General features: G+C 47.3%; 1 protein-coding gene across 1 annotated transcript in view; it reads right to left on the bottom strand.

Annotated features, from left to right (window-relative positions):
* KCNIP1 (potassium voltage-gated channel interacting protein 1) overlaps positions 1-19834 on the bottom strand; it is a 338382-nt gene that overhangs the window by 223751 nt on the left and 94797 nt on the right. The window lies entirely within an intron of this gene.

Raw genomic sequence — 19834 nt, forward strand, 5'->3', positions numbered from 1 at the left:
GTTATATCAGGAGGTGGTATCCTTATAGTGGGAGAGCTGAAGGGGACAACCTGAGAGAGAAGGCCTCACTGGAGTGGCTGGGGGCGGCAGGAGATTCCGAAATTTGAATGACAGGCAGGAGTTACTCGTGCTTAGGATTTAGGGTGAGAGAGGCTGATGTGGAGGCCCTACAGAGGGAATGTGCTGAGCAGGCTCAAAGCACAGAGAGCAGGGCAGCGGGGCTGGGCCAAGCAGAACATGGGAGGAGGTTCCAGAACAAGCAAGAGAGACTAAGTTGCAAGGGATCTGTCATCCTTGGTGCAGTCCGGCTTTAAGCTAAGGGCAAGGAGAAGCCCTAGGAGAATATATTTTCTCTTTTTATTTTGAAAAAAATTATAGACTCACAAGAAACTAAGAAGAAAGTATGAAAAGGTCTCCTGGACCCTTCATCTGGTGTCCCCCAGTGTGAGCATCTTACATAATTATAGTTTCATATCAAAACCAAGGCGTAGGTGTTGGTATAATCCACAGACATGGTTCAGATGTTCTCAGTGTCACATGTCCTCGTGTGTGTGTGTGTGTGTGTGTGTGTGTGTGTGTGTTCCTGTGCCATTCTATCCCAACTGCCGATTGTTGCAACAGTCCTCACAGTCAAGACAGCAGACTGTTCCATCACCACAAGGGAACTCCTTTGTGCTCTCCCTTATGGTCACTCCTGCCCGTGGGCCCCACCACCATGCAAGAATTTTAGGGAGTAGAGTGGTAGTGGGAAGATCTGATTGCTGTCAGCGGGGGCAGGGACACAGCCCACCCACCTTGGAGGCCCTAGAAGCCTCTCAACGAACAGGTTCTTTCAAATCTGGATTGTTGCCATTGGCTTCACTTTGTAGTCACAAAGCAAGGACAGAAAGACCAAGTGACTGGAACAAGGTCACACAGTGCTCCTCATGGTTCCTGGCCGCTCTCACTGAGATGGTTCTGACCGCTTTCTGCAGAGCTCTGATGTGTGGGTCGCTAGGCAGCCATGGGCTGTGGAGAAAAGCAGCCTTGCCCAAGGTTACCACCTCCTCAGTCTCTTGTGCGTCCCTAGCCCTGTGGGCGGAATGCACCATCCTCTACCCGAAAGAGGTCAGGGGCGGGGTGGGGGGGTGGATTGGTTAGAAGATACTTCCAAGCATAATGAAGAATCCTTTCTGCATCCTTCAGCATGCCAACAATGACCCACAAGTACTGGAGAGAAACCCCCTCCTTCCTCTTTCCTCCGGTTTCAGTGGGGAGGATGAAGATGATTCTCCCAAGGGAATGGTGTTCAGCCCTCAGATCCTGTAGCTCAGCCCCTACCTCCAGCCATCCAGCTTGTAGGTCTTAGCGCATGCCCTCCCACTCCCTTACAAGGCAGCTACCCCAGGCTATCGGTGCATGCAGGAGGCCCCCGGCTCTCCAGCTGCTCTGCGTGGGACCCAGTGCCAGGGCTCCTGAGGCTAGAAGATCTGCCCCATGCTTCAGTGTGACTCCCAGCAGCAACAGTGGGGGAGCCTTCATGGCATCCAACATTCTCCAGGGGGCCCCGGGAAGGGAGTGGGCTTGATGGTAGCTTTAAGCTCCCAAACCAAGCACAGCTCTGCACCTAGAATCCCTGCCCCAAGTAAGGCCACACTTTCATTTTGAGTGGTCCTCTCAGAACTGCGCAGGGATGCAGAGGTGTGAGCGCAGGGCCGGAGGACAGAGAGGAAGAGACCAGGTCCAGCAAGATGGGGAGAGGGGAAGGGCTCGGTGCCTCTGGGACCTTCACAGGGCTCTGAGGGAGATTAGAAGGGTCAGCTCAGGGTCTCCTGTGTGAAGCCGTGAGCCCAGGCCAAACCTCGCACTCCCCATTCAGTCCTGGCCTGAGTTCCCTCAGCCCTCGACAGTCTCCTTCTTTCTCTGTCCACAGGGTTGCAATCTCCACTTCTTGTAGCATCTTCTATCTCAAGGGGAATTTCTGTCCCTTCCTGCCAGCTGTCCTCCATCTTGCAGAGTAAGTGCTAAGGGAACGGATGGGGTCCCGCTCTTCCTCCCCCTCCTTCAGTGCCACAGGCTAGCAGGCTGCTCAGTTGCCACTAGGGGCCATGGGGTCCCCCTCCCTGCCTAGCCAGCCTCCTGCCCTCAGGTCTCCAGGGGAGGGTACGCATCCTGCCTCTCTGCAACACTAATGAAATCTTCCTTCTGCTCGGGGCCCAGCAGGACTCAGGGTCAGTATTTTTGCCCATTCAGCTCTTCCCTGTGCTCTGGCTCAGGAATGACACCCCACACCTCATTACAGACAGGCCGGCTCAGCTCCCCAGGAAGGTTTCTCCGCACCGTCACCCCTCGGGAAGCTTGAAAAATCCTCTCAGGGCCTCTGGGGCTGTTGATTCTGGTTCTTGTCCTGGCTTCTGCCCGTGTGGAGGCTCTTTGCGGTACACACCCTAAGGATGCCCTTCTGAGTCACTGTCACCCGTCTGAATCCTATTCCCCACTCCAGACTTCCGCTTGTGTTGCCCCTCCCTCAAGAAGCTTTCCCTGATCTGCTGTTGTCTCCTCTACACTCAGAGACTTTTGATGGTCTCAGAGACCGCTTGCCTCCCCGCGCGCTGACCACTAGGGGGCGTTGGGCTTGCTTCCTTGTAGGGGCGTAAGATAAATGGGGACTGGATGAACGCATGAAGGGATGAATGCGTCCCACTCATACCTCCATCCTCCTCCTCCGACACGTAGCCATATGTTATTTGGCTCTGCTTTTTAACTGCTTCGCAGAGAATGATGACGGCAAACCCTTGAAGGAAGTGACCTTGCCATAAATATAATTTATTCATCACCCAGGCACGTTCTGTTAAGCTCCCACTCTGCCCCACGCACGAGGGCCCAGCGGGGCTAGTGAGCTTGTCTCTGCCCTTGAGCAGCTCTGCTCAACGTCATGGCTTCTGACTTCACGGGACCCTTTTGAAAATCTGATGAACCTGTAAACCGCCGCCTCAGAAACCCGCACAAACACCCACACCCACACCCACTGCCCCACCCACCCACAGACAGGTAAACTGCGGGTCCATTTCAAACACTCCTGAAATCCCCAGCCACAGGTTAAGAATGCCTGATCTGGTGAGAAAAAAGAACAAGTTAATACCTCTTGCTCAGGGCTCTGCCAGGAGGCACAGACAGCGTATCCTGGCGATCACAGAAGATGGAATGATTAACTCACTTTGAGTGGGATGAAGCGTCTCAGGGAGGTTGGAGTCAAAAAAGAGATTGCAGAAGGGCTGGCTTTCGAGCAATGAGTAGAAATTTGCTGGGCGAGCAACGGGAGAAGAGGAGGAAGGAGAGCCAGCATGTGCAAAACCCAGAAGCAGGTTTCCAGGAGCTGGGGGAGGGAGGAAGCAGGGGTGACTGAAGGGTGGGGTTTCTTTCTGAGGCAACAAAATGTTCTGTGATTGGGTAGTGGTGATGGTTGAGAAGCTCTGTGAATATGCTAAAATCCCCCAGTTGTATGTTTTAAGTGGGTAGATTTTATGAAACATGAACGTGATGGTTAATTTTGTGTATGAAATTGGCTAGGCCACAGTGCCTAGTTCCTAGGTCAAATACCAGTCTCGATGCTGCCATGAAGGTATTTTTAGATGAGATCAATATTTGACTCAGTAGACTTTGAGTAAAGCCAGTTCACTTCCAGAATGTAGGTGGGGCCTCATCTAACCAGTTGAAGACCTTAGAAGAGACTGATGTTCCCCCGGGGGAAGAGAGAATTCTGCCTCCAGGCTTGAGCTGCAACATCCTGGAGACCCCTCCTTGGGCACCCAGCCTACTGACTTGCCTTGCAGATTTCTGATTTGCCAGCCTCTACAATTATGGGACACAATTCCTTGAAATAAATCTTTCTCCATATATATATATATGTATATACATATACATACATATATATATACATATATATACACATATCAGGTATGTAAGACTGCATATATATGTATATATATACATGTGTGTATATACATATACATACACATATATATATGCAGTCTTACATACTGATATATAATACTGTTATATATAATAATCAATATATTAATACTATTGGTCCTGTTTTTCTTGAGAACACTAACACTAATGCACTATTAACTAACACTAATAAATGAATTATATCTTAATTAAATGCTTGCAAGCATTAAATTGCTTGCTAGCGGGAGGCTGATTCAATACATGGTAACACTACCATAGCACACAAGTGAGCAGGCAGGATCCAGTGTGGCCCACTTGGGGTGTAGCAGGTGCAGGTAGGAAGAAGCTGGTCAGGGAAGGCTGGGGAGGCTGGGTCATAAACAGCCTTGATGATTACACTATGGCTTTCTAGTGCCCACAAGACAGTGATATGTTAGTTAGAGTTATTTTTGGTTGTAAGCAACAGAAACTGACTCTGGCCAATTTCAGCAGGAAGAAAAAACTATGAGAAGTGTATGGGACTTACACACCCAGAAGATGCTTAACAATGAAATTCAGGAACTGCCAGGAACCACGCCAGTTCCAGAAGTCATGGGTTTCTTCAGGATAAATCCATTGCCGCTATTTTTGGTTCTAAGTTACTCTGCTTGAAATGTGCAATCTCAGAAGGCAAAATTCAATGGCCTCTCTTGAGTCCATATGCCCAAACTTTAAACTGGGAGAACAGGGCAGGATCTCTCATTTGACCTCTCTGCCAGTGGGGTGGTGTCCGGGATGCATGGCACAGACAGTGCTGGGATCTTTGCCCAGCCAATGACCATGAGCTTGGGCCTGAGGTTCTGAATTGAGTTGCTAGGTCTGCATTATAGCAATGACACAGCCCCTACCCCCCCAGCTGTGTCAGGGCCCCAGAACACCTGTTGCCAGGACCCAGAACTCTTTAGTGGGAAGACTGGAGCTGGAAAGGCCTTGATGCTTCTAGAAGTGTGGACCTGCTCAAGTCAGTTAGCTTCTCTGAAACTCAGCATTCTCATCATTTGCAGCAGGCCTCTGTACCTAAGACTAGGATTTTTAGTTAGGAAAGGTAGATGAGTAGACACATTGACAAAGCCTGGCTCAGGCTTTGACAATTCTCAGGGCTCTGTTCTTCCTTCCAGGGATGGTCTCCAGCCTTGGCAGTGAAGCTGAGTCTGGAAGAATGACACAGGGGATCCTGTCTTGTCAGTTTTCAGTTAAATTGAGACCAGCGGTAATCTGTGGCTGGGCCTGGGGCCAACGATGTGGGGCCTGGGGCAGGGCTCAGCTGTTCTATCCTTGGGCTCCTTGCTTTCTCTTCGGTCACGTGCCAGGCCCAGTGGCAGACTAGAGGCTGCCTACCTTCTTCTGAGACTGTGTCCTCAGCAGCCCCCTCACCCCCCAAGTCCCTTCAAGAAGGAACAGAGGCTCAGCCCCTGAGAGGCGGAGGGTGGGTTCTGTGGAGACTCAGACCTGCTCCAGCTCCTTTGAAGATTCCTGGAGGTGGTTCCCAGAATAGTCCCTGCAAATCCACATGACCCTAAAGGTGGGGTATATAAGGGGGGTGGGAGGGGCATCAGCCAACCTCTGTGTACAGACCCTGGACCCAGGGCTGGGCTCTGTGGCTTTGAATTTAGGATATAGAGGAAGAAGTGGTAAGAGAGGGAACAGAGCCACCAGTAGAAGGAAGATGGGATTCTGCTCTAGGTCCAAGGCCAGAGGTTCTGCCTGGGCCAAGAGTATGTAAGGGAGTGAAGAGTCTGCTCTCACTATAGGGTGATGGGGTCGGGGGGTTGCAAATGGAGGAAGATATGGAAGATATGGAAGTTGCTGGAAAGGGGTCAGAGCCAGAGAGATGGAGTGAAGGAAGGAGAGACTGGGGTGGGGGAAGGGGGGAAGAAATGGAGAGAGAGAAAGAGGGAGGTTTAGAGAGAGGGAGAGATTGAGTGTTCTAGCCTTGGAGGGAGAGGTGGGGCTAAGTGAGGCTCTGTGATCCGGGTCTCGTCAGCCTCCCTAAGACAGGTGTATGGCAGAGGTATGGGTGGGCTGGGAGTCGCCAGCCAGGGCTCCCAGGGCGGGGTAGGGGAGGGCAGGCCTGGTTAGCTTGTTAGCTTGTTTTTGCTCTCTGATATATGACATGTTCTAAATGATCTATTAAAGCAGAGTGAATTCTACAAATGCTTCCACCCACTGCCGCCCCCTAGGGAAACGTACTATATTTGTGAGGTGACTCATCTTGCTGCCACAACCCCTGGGGATTTGATGCAGAAGGCTTGTCAGGAGTTCACCTTGAAAAGGCCACAGGGAGAGCGGGGACGGCCCTCGAGGGGGGCGAGTGTCTGTGGAAGGAGAGATTCAGATGAGTGAGTTTATCAATCCCATTGGGGTCTGTGTTAATCCAAACGACCGGCAGGGCCCAGGAGGGATGACAGAACATTGCCGGCGCATCTGTGGATGGCTTGAAGTGACTGCTTTCTTGCTGCCCCTGTTAGTCCAAATCCCACGGAGGGACTGGAGAACTTGTCTAAGAACTTCCTGATTCTCTTGGAAGCAAAGCGATGAGGTGGAAAATGGCTGCTCTCCCTTCTGGTGGCTGTTTCACTCCCATTTCACGTCGCCTTAGTACCACCCACCTCTGTCTCGTTGCCTTTCCCAGAGGCACGATATGACACTTTTGGGTGAAGTATTCTCATTCTCATTACTGCCTGTTATGCCCAGGAGACTGACAGGTCCATGAGAGCCGGGACGGCGACGGGCTTTAAGGTCATGTCCTCAGCCTCATGGTGTCCTCTCAGGAAACACAGAAGGAGCAGACACTAATGTGCCTATTTTGGAATCTAGCAACACTGAGCTCTTATCCCACAGCGGTACCTTCTACAATCCTTTTGCAAATGAGGAAAGTAAAGCTCAGAGACATGTAGTTGCCGACCTGGGAAGAGAAAGAGTGGGCCTTTAACTCAGGGCAGGGTTTCCGGGCTCATCCTAACCACTGCTCTGGAACCTGGCAGCCCCAGGCTGATCATCACTGACAGACATTTGCCTGAGTTCTGCGGTGATTTGTACTTTCCTCATGCATGCTAACTCGAGAAAACAATGTTGCTGGCTTTAAAGTAAGAGAAGCAAGAGGGATGTGAGCAGACAGGAGAGGCGCTCTTAAAATGGCAGGGCTGAATCAGCGCATTTTAAGGGGACTCAGAAGCTTACGTTGGGCAGATCTGAGCAGCATCCCAGTGATGATCATAAGAGAGCACAAAAGTTGCATTTCCTCCCGGAGTGGCTTCTGGCTTTCATCTTTTGAGTCAGGTGGTCCCCTGCCTTGGGTCACTTGGGTCCCCCACAGTCACCTTTAATTTCCGTGCCCGCGTAAGTTTTGCTCCAAATAAATACCCATCTCAACAGCCAGAAAATGAACATTCTCATTGCCCTAACTGTCCAGACTTCCAGGCGCAAGACCTACTTTTGACCCCATTCATCCTTGGAAACCAGACGGAACAAAAGTGAAGAAAAGTAATTTCTCCCCTCTGATACTTTGAATTTCGAATTTAGGCTTACGTCTGCAGGGATCGCATGGAGTCTAGCTATTGCCTACTTGAAATACTGTAGGACCAGAAAAAACCTTTCAGGACAAAGAGATTAGGACGGTAGTAGCAAAATGCTTCTTCCAATAAGTAACTCAAATATATGGCTCTGAATGTCACCGGGGCTGTGTTAGTGGAGGGAGAAATTGGTGAGAGAGGGCTCTGGAAGTTATTATAATTTCGGAGTTAATAAATCTCTCTTTCCCTCGTCTTCTCCTCCCTCTATCTCTCTCTCTTTCTGACAGCCTTGGCCTTGGACATTACTTGACTCCCATAGCACACTAGATAAAATCTTCTATAATTCTGTCAGGATTCTGTGGACTTTAAAATATTAGTGCTGGAGCCCTAGCGAAGACAAATTACATCAGAATCTTGGGGAGCTATGGCTTTTGTCAGTAGGCGTGGCTCCTCAAAACACCCATATCACATATTTCCACTTCTGAGCTCTGCCATTCATCAGCCGTGAGTCCTTGAGAAATTGCTTCGGTTACCTGATCCTTGGTGTCTTCCCAGGCAAAATGAAGCAAATAATGGTACAAATTTCATGGGACTGTTATGAGGACTTTATAATAACTGTGATGAGCCTCATACTGTGCCTGGCACTCTGTAGAGATTCAAAAGTTGGCGGTTGTTGTAATTATTTTTGTTATTCCTGCTGATAAATATTGACTAATCCTTGGCTTAAAGTCCACCCTTCCTTGGTCTCTGGGGATACACGAACTGGCCGGAAACATCCAGAGTGATGGCAGGAAGACAGAGCAATGTGGGAGGAAGATGAATGGGATCGCACATGAAGCATCTTGTGCTATCTCAATGGTAGATCTCTTCTCCAAGTGGGTTCCAAGCAGACAGTGTCTTTTCCTGCTAACAACTCTTTTAAGAAGCATTAACATCTTCTATGTTCTCAATTGGCCTAACACACCACTGCTAGAAGGAATGCCAATACATCACGCTTGGTGGAAGATATAGATTGCAAAGCATCCCGTCACCGCAGCCAACATTCTGTTAACCACATCGGAGGGAAGCAAATGCTTTAACAGTTGATAAAAGACTGGGATTCAGAAATTCACTTAGCTATATCTATAAATGAAGACTAAGACTCAGAAGAAGGGCTCAGAAGCGAGCAATAATAATTGTATTTCACGTATGACCCTTTCGGCCACTCAGGAAAAACAAAAAAACAAAACAAAACAAAACAACCCCAGCATAGATTAGGCTAAAATTTCCCTATAAAACCAACTATAAATAACCATCATCATGGAAAGTGGGTGAGGGTATTCCCAACATTTCTTTCTGTCCTAGTAATAAATCCCGAATAAATAAAACCTCTTTATGCACAGTAAGATGTAAACCATTCGTTAAAATGGACTTAACCTTATTTCTACCTTCTTTAATCAACTGGCTACAGATTAATGAAAAAGATTAAACATTTTGTATCTATTTTATGAATATAAGGTGAAAGAAAAGTGAGACACCATTTACAGCTTGGACGAGAGGTTAAACATATCACTGAGAGAATTTGGGGGAAGCTTTTCTATCAGAACAATAGAACTGAACATTGCTCCAGTTAATTTGGAAGCACTAATGTTAACTCCCTGACTTTAAACATTTTCCCACCTCTGTCACTCAAAGTGACCACAGTGACTCTCATGTGCCCCCTGACGCTCAGATTTTGTCTCTAACACTTGTCTCCACTGAAAGAAATAGAGCTCTTTGGAGGGTAGCCTCAGGTGGCACCTACTGTGCAGGAAAAGCAAGGATGCTCTTTAGAATGTCACCTGGGAGCCCTGAATGGACCAAAAGGCTAGACTAAAGAGGTCTCCATTCATCAGGCTCTGACAATTGAGTATCAAATGAGATTGATAACTATCATAAATTTAAGCACATGGAATCTGAGAAGGGCCAGGGGTTCCTAATGAAGCTCCAAAGAGAAACAGTTGATATAAATTGTACCAAAATATGGTGAACATGGTACAGTTTCTTTTTATTCTATTTTAATTGGCTGCCTAGGTGAGTGATCTTGTTTCTTCTAGTAAATATACGTTGGTTTATCAAGTACATAGCCACTTTTCTCTATCCTTGTAAGGAGGAGAGAGTGGATTTTGAATACACTGAGTAGACATGGAGAAAAAATAGAAATTAGTAGTCATGCACAGGAACGGCGCGGGGAGGGAAGCAATGATGTGGGAGGAGATGCTGAATTGGCTAAGTGTGTTCACGAAGACAGCAAACTGCTGATTTTCAATCCATGGTTTTGGGGGAGATGAAACATCACTTTGAAAAAAAACTTCTGGTCACAGAAAGAAGCTCTACGTGAACGGCATGGACTTTCACATTCGTAGTGAGGTCATATTTAATAAGGTGTTAATAATAAACCTAATATGTTGGAAGACCCTGTATTGGTGTCCCAAGTAAGAAACAGTAACCCCTAAACTGCTGGCCTAACATAATATTATTTTTCTTTTCGTTTTAGAAGAAATCCGCAATCCTAGCTGGAAATACATTTTTTTGCCCTTATTCTCGAAACTTTCATCCTAATTCTAAGAAAGTAACTCTGAGAAAGTGTAAGTACAAAAATAATGAAAAGGTCAATATATATCTGCCATTGTTATACTTTGTAACCAGTTTTAGAGCAACTATAAGTATATATTTTTCAGTCGTGGTGATGTTTTGTGTGCAGTTTGGCAGGTTTTTTGTTTGTTTGTTTGTTTGTTTTAGGTGCCTGAAGCATGCAGGAGAGTCCGACACATTAAACGGATGGTTTTAATGAAAAATTTTGGAGAATGTGGGTAAATAATCTTGTGACCAATGTTTATAAGTTTGAGAAATTCCACTTGGTTCCATTTTTAATAAGTTTTGATTGATCAATTATGTAAACAGTGTTTGAATGTCAAGGACAAGTTGTTGAATAGATTCATGAGATGGGAAGTTGAATATTACACGAAGTGCAAATAAGTGTGCGTGTCCCACAGGCATGGAAGGACCTATCCATGCATCACAGCCCCAATTCCAGAGCCCTGAAGGTTCAAAATAAAAGGAGGTAGCATCCTTACGGAGCTGCACTAAGATCAGAGGGGACTGAAAGATTATTTTTGCCATGGGGCAAACATTGGGGTATGCCATGCTGTGCTTGCGTTTTCATGTGGAGAGTCTTAAACGTGGAAGTCTTCATATCTCAAAGGAATTGATCAAATGGAGCTTTTCCGGATCCTATGCAGAAGGTGAGAGGGGTCTTTGGGGCAAGAGTCCTAACCTCCAACTTTCTCCAGTCCTCTGCCAGCCCCTCCCCTGAGGTTACTACTATTATTATGATATTATATTATCTATATTAGAATACGTGATATTATCTGGTATTATTATTATTATTTTATTTAGAAAAGCAGAGTTTTATCATGTAGGAAACAATGGACCATTGTCTGTTTAGTGCCTCCACTGATGACTTCTTCAAAATGCCCCCAGGCAACGAGCCCCAGTTTTCTAAGCCAACAATGGTGAGGGGTCCTCTCGGAAGGCCTGCCCCTAGGCAGCCACACCACACGTTTTGGATTCCTCTGGTTTGATGCTTCCTTGAGAGGTAACTTGCAAGCCCACTTTCAAAGTCCAAAGAAAACAGGATTGAAACATCATGGGGGCAAAAGCTCTGGAAATACTGCCGACCCTTTGCTTTCCTTTCCTTTTCGTTGAACACCTCAAGAGTCAGGCATGAAACCCAGATCCATATTGCTGTTTCATTTGTAGGAAGTGTTCAGCTGTCTGTGTCATTTTTTATTCACCCCGAGCACCTTGAAAATCACACTGAACTATAATCTTGAACGTGAACATCTTGTAAGAACCTTTTCCTTTTTACTTTAGAGCTTACAAGTGTGTCCTATTTAGAAGGAACCCAAGATGCCAAAATTCTCACCTAGAAACTTAGACATGTGGGGAATTGTTCTGACAATGCAGAGCTGGGCTTGATGGGAAGATGATTCTCTTAGGAAAGCGAGAGTGGAAAATTGACCTTGCAGTTGCATGGTCTTGCATAAGCCCTTAGGCATGGGCTGAGTTTGGAGTCTTCAGGTTTAGGTCATGAGTGCCCCCGGGTGGTAAGACCCCCTTGTGAGGAGGAAGCACCCCAGAGGCCCGAGGGATCGAGTCCATCATCAGGACCTGTGTCAGCGGCAGGTACTGTCCGGGGACTTGAAAGCTTTTCCTCCTACCCAGAGCACTGTGGTCCCTCCTCCTCCATTGCAAAAGCAAAACTAAAGGAGTTCCTATCCTTTGCCTGCGTATGTGATTTTTTTCTGACCATCACACCTACCAAACTTTAGGACAATGGTGTAATAACTAAGCCAGGAACTTAGAAAAGATACCAAAAGAATATGATTACCAGAAGGTCTGTTGGGATAAAGCCCCAGTTGTTACCTGGCCCACCGAGCCATCCATTATTTAAACCCCACTTTCCTTCTAGATGCCTCTGGAGCAGCTCTCCTGACTTCCCCTCTGCATCAAAGGTTATGGGCTCCCTGGATTTAACCTGTGGCTTCAAGCCTCTGGGAAACACTAAGATCCAAGGGACACTCTTTCTCTGAAGCCCTCCCTGACACCTTCCACCGCAAGTTGACTTGTTCAATCTTCCTTGAATGCTTGACTCCGGAGGTTTTGTCATTCTGCACAGCAAATGTGAATTTACAGATCTCTGAAGATGTGAATTCTGAGAACAGGGCCATGTTGGAATCATCTCTGCCTCTCCAGGGGCCTGCAAGAGGGCCCACGCAGCAGCCTTCAAACACATTCGTTCAATGAATGAACAATGACAGTAACCATGGAAGAATCTCAACCAGGCTATTAGGGAAATAGGTAAGAGCCAGCCCATGAAATAAACAGGTGGCTAGTTGTCTTCCACTTATGAAAAGAAATATTTACTTTCTGATAGGTAGAAAATCCCTGAGGGGAGTTATAGGTCCAAGTAACATATAGGAAATGTCCTCGTCGGTGGGCCCAAGGGAGGCCATTTATAACAAAATAGTTTGCATTTCAAAACTGTCTTTGTGCTTCATAATTTATGTTGAGCGTTACTGCTGGAACGTGGTTGGAATATCTTCGCTTTTCTTGAATGTAAGGAATTTGAAGCTCTTGGCTACATAGGGGGGAGTGATGTGTTAGTTTGTGGGATAATAACGCTTTTCTCTATGAACAGCTCTCCAAAGCAGAAGTCAGCAGAAAACCAGGTGATTTTATTTGCCAAAGTCTGCTTTAAAATCAAAATTTCAGGCTATTAACCATTTCAGTGAGTCATACCACTGTCCCAAGACTATAATTTAGAAATAAGCTATTTATTGAAAGGTCAAAATTCAAGACAAATTACAACATGTCTATTTTTTTAAGGCTAACCCAGAATCTTTTCTATTCCTTCTGCTTATCAGCAGCATGCTTTTAACTGGTCAGTCATGAAGAAGGAAATAAAGACCCAGACTGGAACAGAGGCAAGTCTGCCATCTACGGTGAGGACACGGGGACAGTTGAGTCATAGTGTGGAGAAATAGAATATGTTGGCTCCCTCAGGGAACGGGAGAAACACGCTGCGTTTTGACATTTCATCACTTGATGTTGTAAATAATCGGAGAATGAGCACCTAATCATTTGGAACTGCAAATTAGAAACAGACTTAACCCCAAACCAACCCCATAATCATGAAATCATCTCCCTGACCCCAGAAAAATGGGCCACAGCCACCCCTGAACCCATCATTGGTGTTCTGGATCATTCAGGATTTCACCCTGAGTCAAGGGTAAGGTCAGCTTCCCTTGGGGGACAGATCTGTGAACAAATCTGGGTCTGTTAGCAAGGAAGGGGGGAGGAAAGGAGGGAGGAAGTGGCATGCATAAGCAGGGTCTGCTCCAGCATTCTTTACGGGCCCTTGGAACTGGAGATAAAAACTTCCCATCGGGGCCCTTACCCCAGTTGTGTTAGGAGTTGTATCCAGAACAGAAAGATATTTGGAGAGTTCTTGTAACTTTATGACTTTCTCTTTTTGTTTTGTTATTTTTATCCCCTCTGTTTCCTTGTTTAACCAGAAGAGAGAATCTTTAACTTAGAACAACCTAAGAAAAGCTGCCTGCTCGCTCCTGGGACAGCAGCAGCGTGGGAGACCGCCTGTCTGGGTCTGCGGGGGAGGGAGGGAGGCTCCTCCCTGCAGAGACCCTCCCCTTCCCAGGGGGGAAGTGAGCAGACCAGGTAAGGAGGATGGCCTGTTGAAAGGGCACTTAGCCTGTGTGTGGCACACAGGAGGTGCACAGAGTGAGGCTGGAAATGAATGTGTGGAAGCAGATAGGATGCAGAGGGAAGCAGAGCAGCAGGGGAGAAAGACTCTGAGGTTGGTCAGAGCTGGGCATGATTCCCAGCATTGCTACTGACCTACCTGGCTGTGTGAACTGGGGCAGGTCACTTTCACTCTCTGGGCCTGTTTCTGCATCAGCAGAGCAGGGATAATAATGATGACTCCAGAGGAGTCTTGTGAGAATCAGAAATTATTGTACATAAAGCTTATAGTAGGATGGGGCTGGGCACTTAATAGATACTCAATAAACTGAAGCCGATTTCACTCCTTCTGGACTCATACACTGTCATGATTTTTAAAACGAATATGCCATGTCCTAGCCCTGTGTCAGCTTTCCTAGTGCCACCTGTCTCCCTACTCACCTTCTGGTGTGGGGTGGGGGTCTGGTACTGGTGAAGCCCAACATCACCAGGACCATGTTGCTATGGTGGGATTTGTGGGTGAGGCAGCAGGAGTAGAACCCAACTCACGTGTAAGCACCACAGGTATGCCCACACCCTCCACCTCAAGTTGTCAGGGACCCCGGTACTCAGCTAACCTCTGCATTTATCTGTATTTATCTGCATAACCTCAACTTCCACGTGAGGTCATGCTGATTATAGAAGTTCCTGGCCTCTCCCTGATTCCTCCCTGGGCATTGACCTCAAATCTGACTCCACCATCAACTAGTTCTGTAGCTTTGGCAATACTGCATTTTCCTCTTTGCGTCTGTCTTCTCACCTGTAAAATAGGGATATTACTAGTCCCCACCTTATAACCCTAGTAACAACTAGGGTTGTCATGAGAATTTTGTGAGCTGGGCACATAAAGCCGTCGGCACAGGGCCTGGAATAGACTAAGCCCTTGATAAATGTCGACTGGGTCGGTGACTATGGATGACCTGTAATTTCATCCCACCCCTTCTCCAGGTGAGCTGATTCATGGGCCAGCGGGGACAAGTATCCCCATGGCCAGCTTCCACACCTATAAGTTTGCCTCCGTCGGCCTGCCGGGGTGGCCTCTCATTTCAGGATTTTGCTTCTGACTCTCACAATGGCTCTGTGGGGTTTGGACCCAAACTGTTCCCATTTTGCAGATGAGTAAGTTGAGACCCGGGGAGCCTATATACACATCTCCCCAACTTTAGGAAAGTTCATGTTCTGTCACTTCACTTTTACAGAAGACCTACGTTAGTACTTATTTTCCCTAACTGAAAGAAACCCAAAGAAGATCTTTGCTTTTGCAAACAAAGGTGAAATTGTAAATAGTTTGGTGTGGGTTTTGCAGGGAGCCCTCCGAGAGGCCAGGAGGCCCCCAGGCAAAGCAGGCAAAGTGACAAGGACAGCAGCCTCACCAGGCCCCTTCCCCCTGAGCTGCACTCAGCCTGTAGCATCAGGCCACCACAGCTCTGAACTGTGCCTGGGACCCTCTGTACTTTACCCTGATTTATTTTGTGCGTCCATTAGCCAGATGAGACCCAAGATATCGAAAAAGCCTAAGAGAGGTGATTTTGGAGTCTGAGAATGCTCAAAATTTCTTCTATAGAAGTAATTCTTCTTTGCTTTATGCCATTTGGGCTTAGGAAAAGTTTCGTAGGAGAACCCTCCTTTCATGGAGTGGGGAGACCCGTGCTTTCCTGAGACCCTCGCAGAAGCAGGACTTGGTCCCGGGCCTCCCGACTCCGTGTCTGGTGCTCTCTCCACCCACCCCTCCTCCGGTATGAAGAGTGAAGGCTGAGGACTGCTGGAGAAAGGATCCCGGACTGCTCCCCGCCCCCTCAGCTCCTACAGGGAGGGCCAGAAAGGACTTTGGCGCTTCCCTCCCCAAAGCCTCCGCTCCTCCCACCTGGCTGCCAGGAGGCCTCTAGTGGAGAAGTGAAAAATGAGCCACTAAATATATTATGACTTGTGAGACTGTCTTAATAATTAAGTTTTATTAAAATGAACACCGAGAAATTTCCTGACACGGCTTGCCTGGCAGAGCTCATCAAAAGGTGATAAATGAGGGGGTTTGGAGGAAAGAGAGAGACGTAGAAGGGGAAGCAGGGAGAGTAAGAGGGCCTCCGGCCAGGGAAGCAGGAGAAAGGAGGCCCGAGCATGCTGCCCCTGGCACATAGGGCCAGGCCTGCTGTATCCCTGCTTCTGCCGGCATCATCATGGCCCGGGCATGGGGGTTGGGGGGTGGGGTACCCACACAGTGGCCTGGTGAGTGTGGCGGCTGCTTCTGCTTCTTCTTCTTCTTCTTTTTTTTTTTTTTTTAAAGATTTTATTTATTTATTTGACACAGAACACAAGCAAGCAGAGAGGCAGGCAGAGAGAGAGGAGGAAGCAGGCTCCCTGCTAAGCAGAGAGCCCGATGCAGGGCTCTATCCCAGGACGCTGAGATTATGACCTGAGCCGAAGGCAGAGGCCTTATCCCACGGAGCCACCCAGGTGCCCCGCGGCTGCGTCTTTAGAATGTACCTCAAAGCTCACCTGGGCCACTGCCGGCTGTGGTGGCTTGCCTTTCTGAGCCTCCCTCTCTCCCTGGGCTGTAGAAGAGGGATAGGAAAGTTGGCCATTCCTTCGGCAGACATTTACCAAGTTACTCACCAAACCTAGAGAGGCTTCTTCGACAAAGGCGCTGGGGCTGGGAGATAAGGTCACTTAGAAGAATTCTATTATCTGCATCTCCTCTTCTACAATAATCAGGTACAGCTTCTGTACAGAAAACCAGCAGATCCCTCCACCCCACACACATCCGAAAGCGCTGGACTGAGGGGCAGGGCGAGGAGGAGGACACAAGTCAATCGGGACCCGGGTCTTGCCCCCCAGGAAACTCACAGTGGTCAGGGGGTGGTGGGGGGAGAGGCGCGGGGCAGGGAGGGATCTCCCTGTCCGTGAACGTGTGCTGGGGCTGCGGCAGAGGTGAGCCCGGGGCCGGCAGCCCAGCGGAGGAGCCTCCAGAGAGGCTTACTGGACGAGGGGACACCTGGGCTGAGTTTTGAAGACTCGGTCTGTTCAGTGGAAGAAAAGAGGAAGTCGGGGAAGGAAGGAGCCAAGGGAAAACCCAGAGGCATGAACAAGGGCTAGGAATTCAAAGACTTGCGGTTCCTTCTGTAAGGGTGGAGTGCCATCTCTAATGGGCTCCTCCGTTCCCACACAATGGTACCGATTCTGCCGTCTGCTGATCGCTCTGCCCTCAGTCAATAGCCCAGAGTAAGGCATTTGGACCTTACTGGAAAATAGAGTCTCAGACCTCTGTTATCCCCATTTCTTATTAAGAAAGAAAGAGAAAAGCCTGTGGAAAATTGTTATTTATGGAGGACTGAGTGAAGGATATTGGAGCCCTGGAAGAGTCTAGGTTTTATCCTTGAATCAAGTCAGGCCATCAGAAAACATGTAGCCAAGGAAAGAGAGATCAATGGGACGGAGCAGAAAGGCCAGAAATAAACCCTGAGGCCAAGGGGAATTCAGAGAGGAAAAGATGGCCCAGTCAGGGGACACTGGAGGAAGGCTGGCTGAGCTTTGGGAATAAAACAAAGCTGAAGGCTCATGCCTCACACGGAAACATGATCAAACATTTACATGCAAAAAAGAAAAAAAAAAAGAGAATATAAGATATAGGAAGGAACATGAATAAGATTTTTGTAATATTGAAGTAGGAAAAAAATCATTCTGAGAAAAACCATGAATCTCAAAAGCCACAAAGACTGACATATTTGATTACAAAAACATAAAAGTGTCTATATGCTGAAAAAAGTAAAAAAAAAAAAAATGATTGCATGGGAAAGGGACTTTCAATGGGAAGGCACTCAGGGGTTTTCAGCGAAGGATTGTGGGGAAGTGGATGGAGTGAGAGAGGGGGAGTTGTCATAGTTGGGTTTATATCTTGAAAAAACAAACCCACAGACCCTCTCTGACTGCAGGTGGGGTTGGTAGAATGATGTGGAAAGAGAGTGCTGGAATCCGGAAGGGGCTGCTGCCATCAGCCAGATAGGAGATGATGGTGTCCTGGGGTAGGCTGCAGATGGCATAGCCCGTGGCAGGAATGGACACCCAGGGCAGGCTTGGGGATACCATGGATAAAGGGCTGGAGGGTGGCACTTGCCATCCGCTGAAACAGGAAAGACGAGAAAGGACAGACTGGGTGGTCAAGTGGGAGGTGTGCGCTTCTTTCTGGGCTTGAACTTGCAAGGCCTTTGAGCAGAGCCTCCTCGTGGGTGTGAGACCCGTGCAGTCGTATAAGGCCCCAGTCTATATAAGGCCCCATATAAGGTCATAAGAGTTTAATACTCTTCTGTCACCATGCTGAAATCCTTAAACCTTCTTTAGCAAGGGGATCTGCATTTTTATTTCGCACTGCGCCCAACACATTATCTAGCCAGTCCTGACTTCGAGCCATCGGGGAACAGGGGCTCCTTGAGCAGTTGTCCCGATCCATCCAGGGCTTCGACGGGGCTCCTGGGGTTGGAGACATAGGAATGTATGCATCAGCTGGTCGTAGGTGGGGACAGAAGCCCAGGGCAGAGACACGCTCACTTCAGGAAAAGGTTTAGGGTGACAAGAGGACTTTTAAGGACCGGGTTCTGAGGTCCTTGTAGATGTGATATGTAGGTAGGAGAGCACATGGAGATAGAAGGTGGTGGAGGGCAGGAGAAGGCAGAAGACCGTGGGAAGCCCAGTGAGCAAGAAGAAAGGGACAGCAAAGCGTCAAAGCCACAGATCAGGGGAAAGAACTCTGTCCTCTCCGGTGGATTTGGTGCTGTGGAAGGCCTTGGTGCCCGGGTACGTGCCATTTTGTACACCGATGGGGTTTGTGGAGGGGGTGGCGGGGACACTGGGAGCGGAGCACCAGCTCTGGAGATAAGCACGGCCACGACTTGGAGGAGGAAGGTGAAGCCGTATCCCAAGAAAGAAAGTGGGTGAAGGGAGCAATTTTTCCCTTTATTTTGATGAGCTCCATGAATACGTTTCTAAGATAGATCATTTAGCCAAAAAGCAGCACAGAATATTAGGCAGAGTGGACCTCTTTGTGTACAAAATGGTGGGGTGGGGGAGGGAAGAAGAGAAGAGAATTTCTGGGAGGATCCCCGAGATATTAGCAGCGATGGCTGTCTGGGGGAATGGGCCTATGGGCTTCACCTTTCCCCTTCTATGTTGGCTGAATTTTTTTATCATAACTATATGTTTTTTTAATAATAAAAAACTATTAATTTGATGCCCCCAGGAACGTTCTCTGGCACTAAAAATATTCGAAGGTTTCTTTGGTTTTTAAAATGAATGTTCAATTTATTAAAGTTACAAATTCATACAGACCCAAGTTCTTCCATAAGCTTTAAAGTTTAGTTTACAAATTCTATTATTTATTTATAAGTCTGGCAAATTTTAACAATCACTTTTAAGGGCACCTTTGAGAAATGCTTCTTTTCATTTACAAATGGGTTTAATTAAGTTGCTGTAAGCATTGTAAACTGCATTTATAGATTTAATATATTTGAATCTCTTTTTAAGTACTTCAGTTGTCTAACAAACCTTCTTAAGTATTAAGTAACCAGTATAAATCTCATTCATTAAACTTACGAATATGGCAAATCTTATATTCTTTTACAGGTTCTAGTCCTTATTTAAGATTAGTCTGATTTCACTTTAAAATCTGAAGTCAATTAATTGCTCAATTGATTATTTTACATTAGAATGGAAAAATTAATCTATGACTCTAAAAGGCCACACTTTCTCTAACATTCCAAGTCCATAAACACAGTTTATTACAGAGCACAAATATTTTATTGCACAGGATATGATTCTCCTCTACACTTGCATACTTAATTCCAAATCTTCCTAGGGTGAATGATGCTCACCTATTATGGGCTGGAGCTCCTGGCTGTCCACAAAAGGTCATTTCCAGATTGTACATTTTCCAGCCTAAGTTAGGTACAACCATGTGACTGAGTTCTAAGCAATTTGAATGTAAGAAGTAGTGACATAAACACCTTGCAGGTCTGGCTTGTAAAAACCTCCCATGTGCATTCCTG

This window comes from Mustela erminea, chromosome 3 (assembly GCF_009829155.1).
Source record: "Mustela erminea isolate mMusErm1 chromosome 3, mMusErm1.Pri, whole genome shotgun sequence".
Taxonomy (NCBI): domain Eukaryota; kingdom Metazoa; phylum Chordata; class Mammalia; order Carnivora; family Mustelidae; genus Mustela; species Mustela erminea.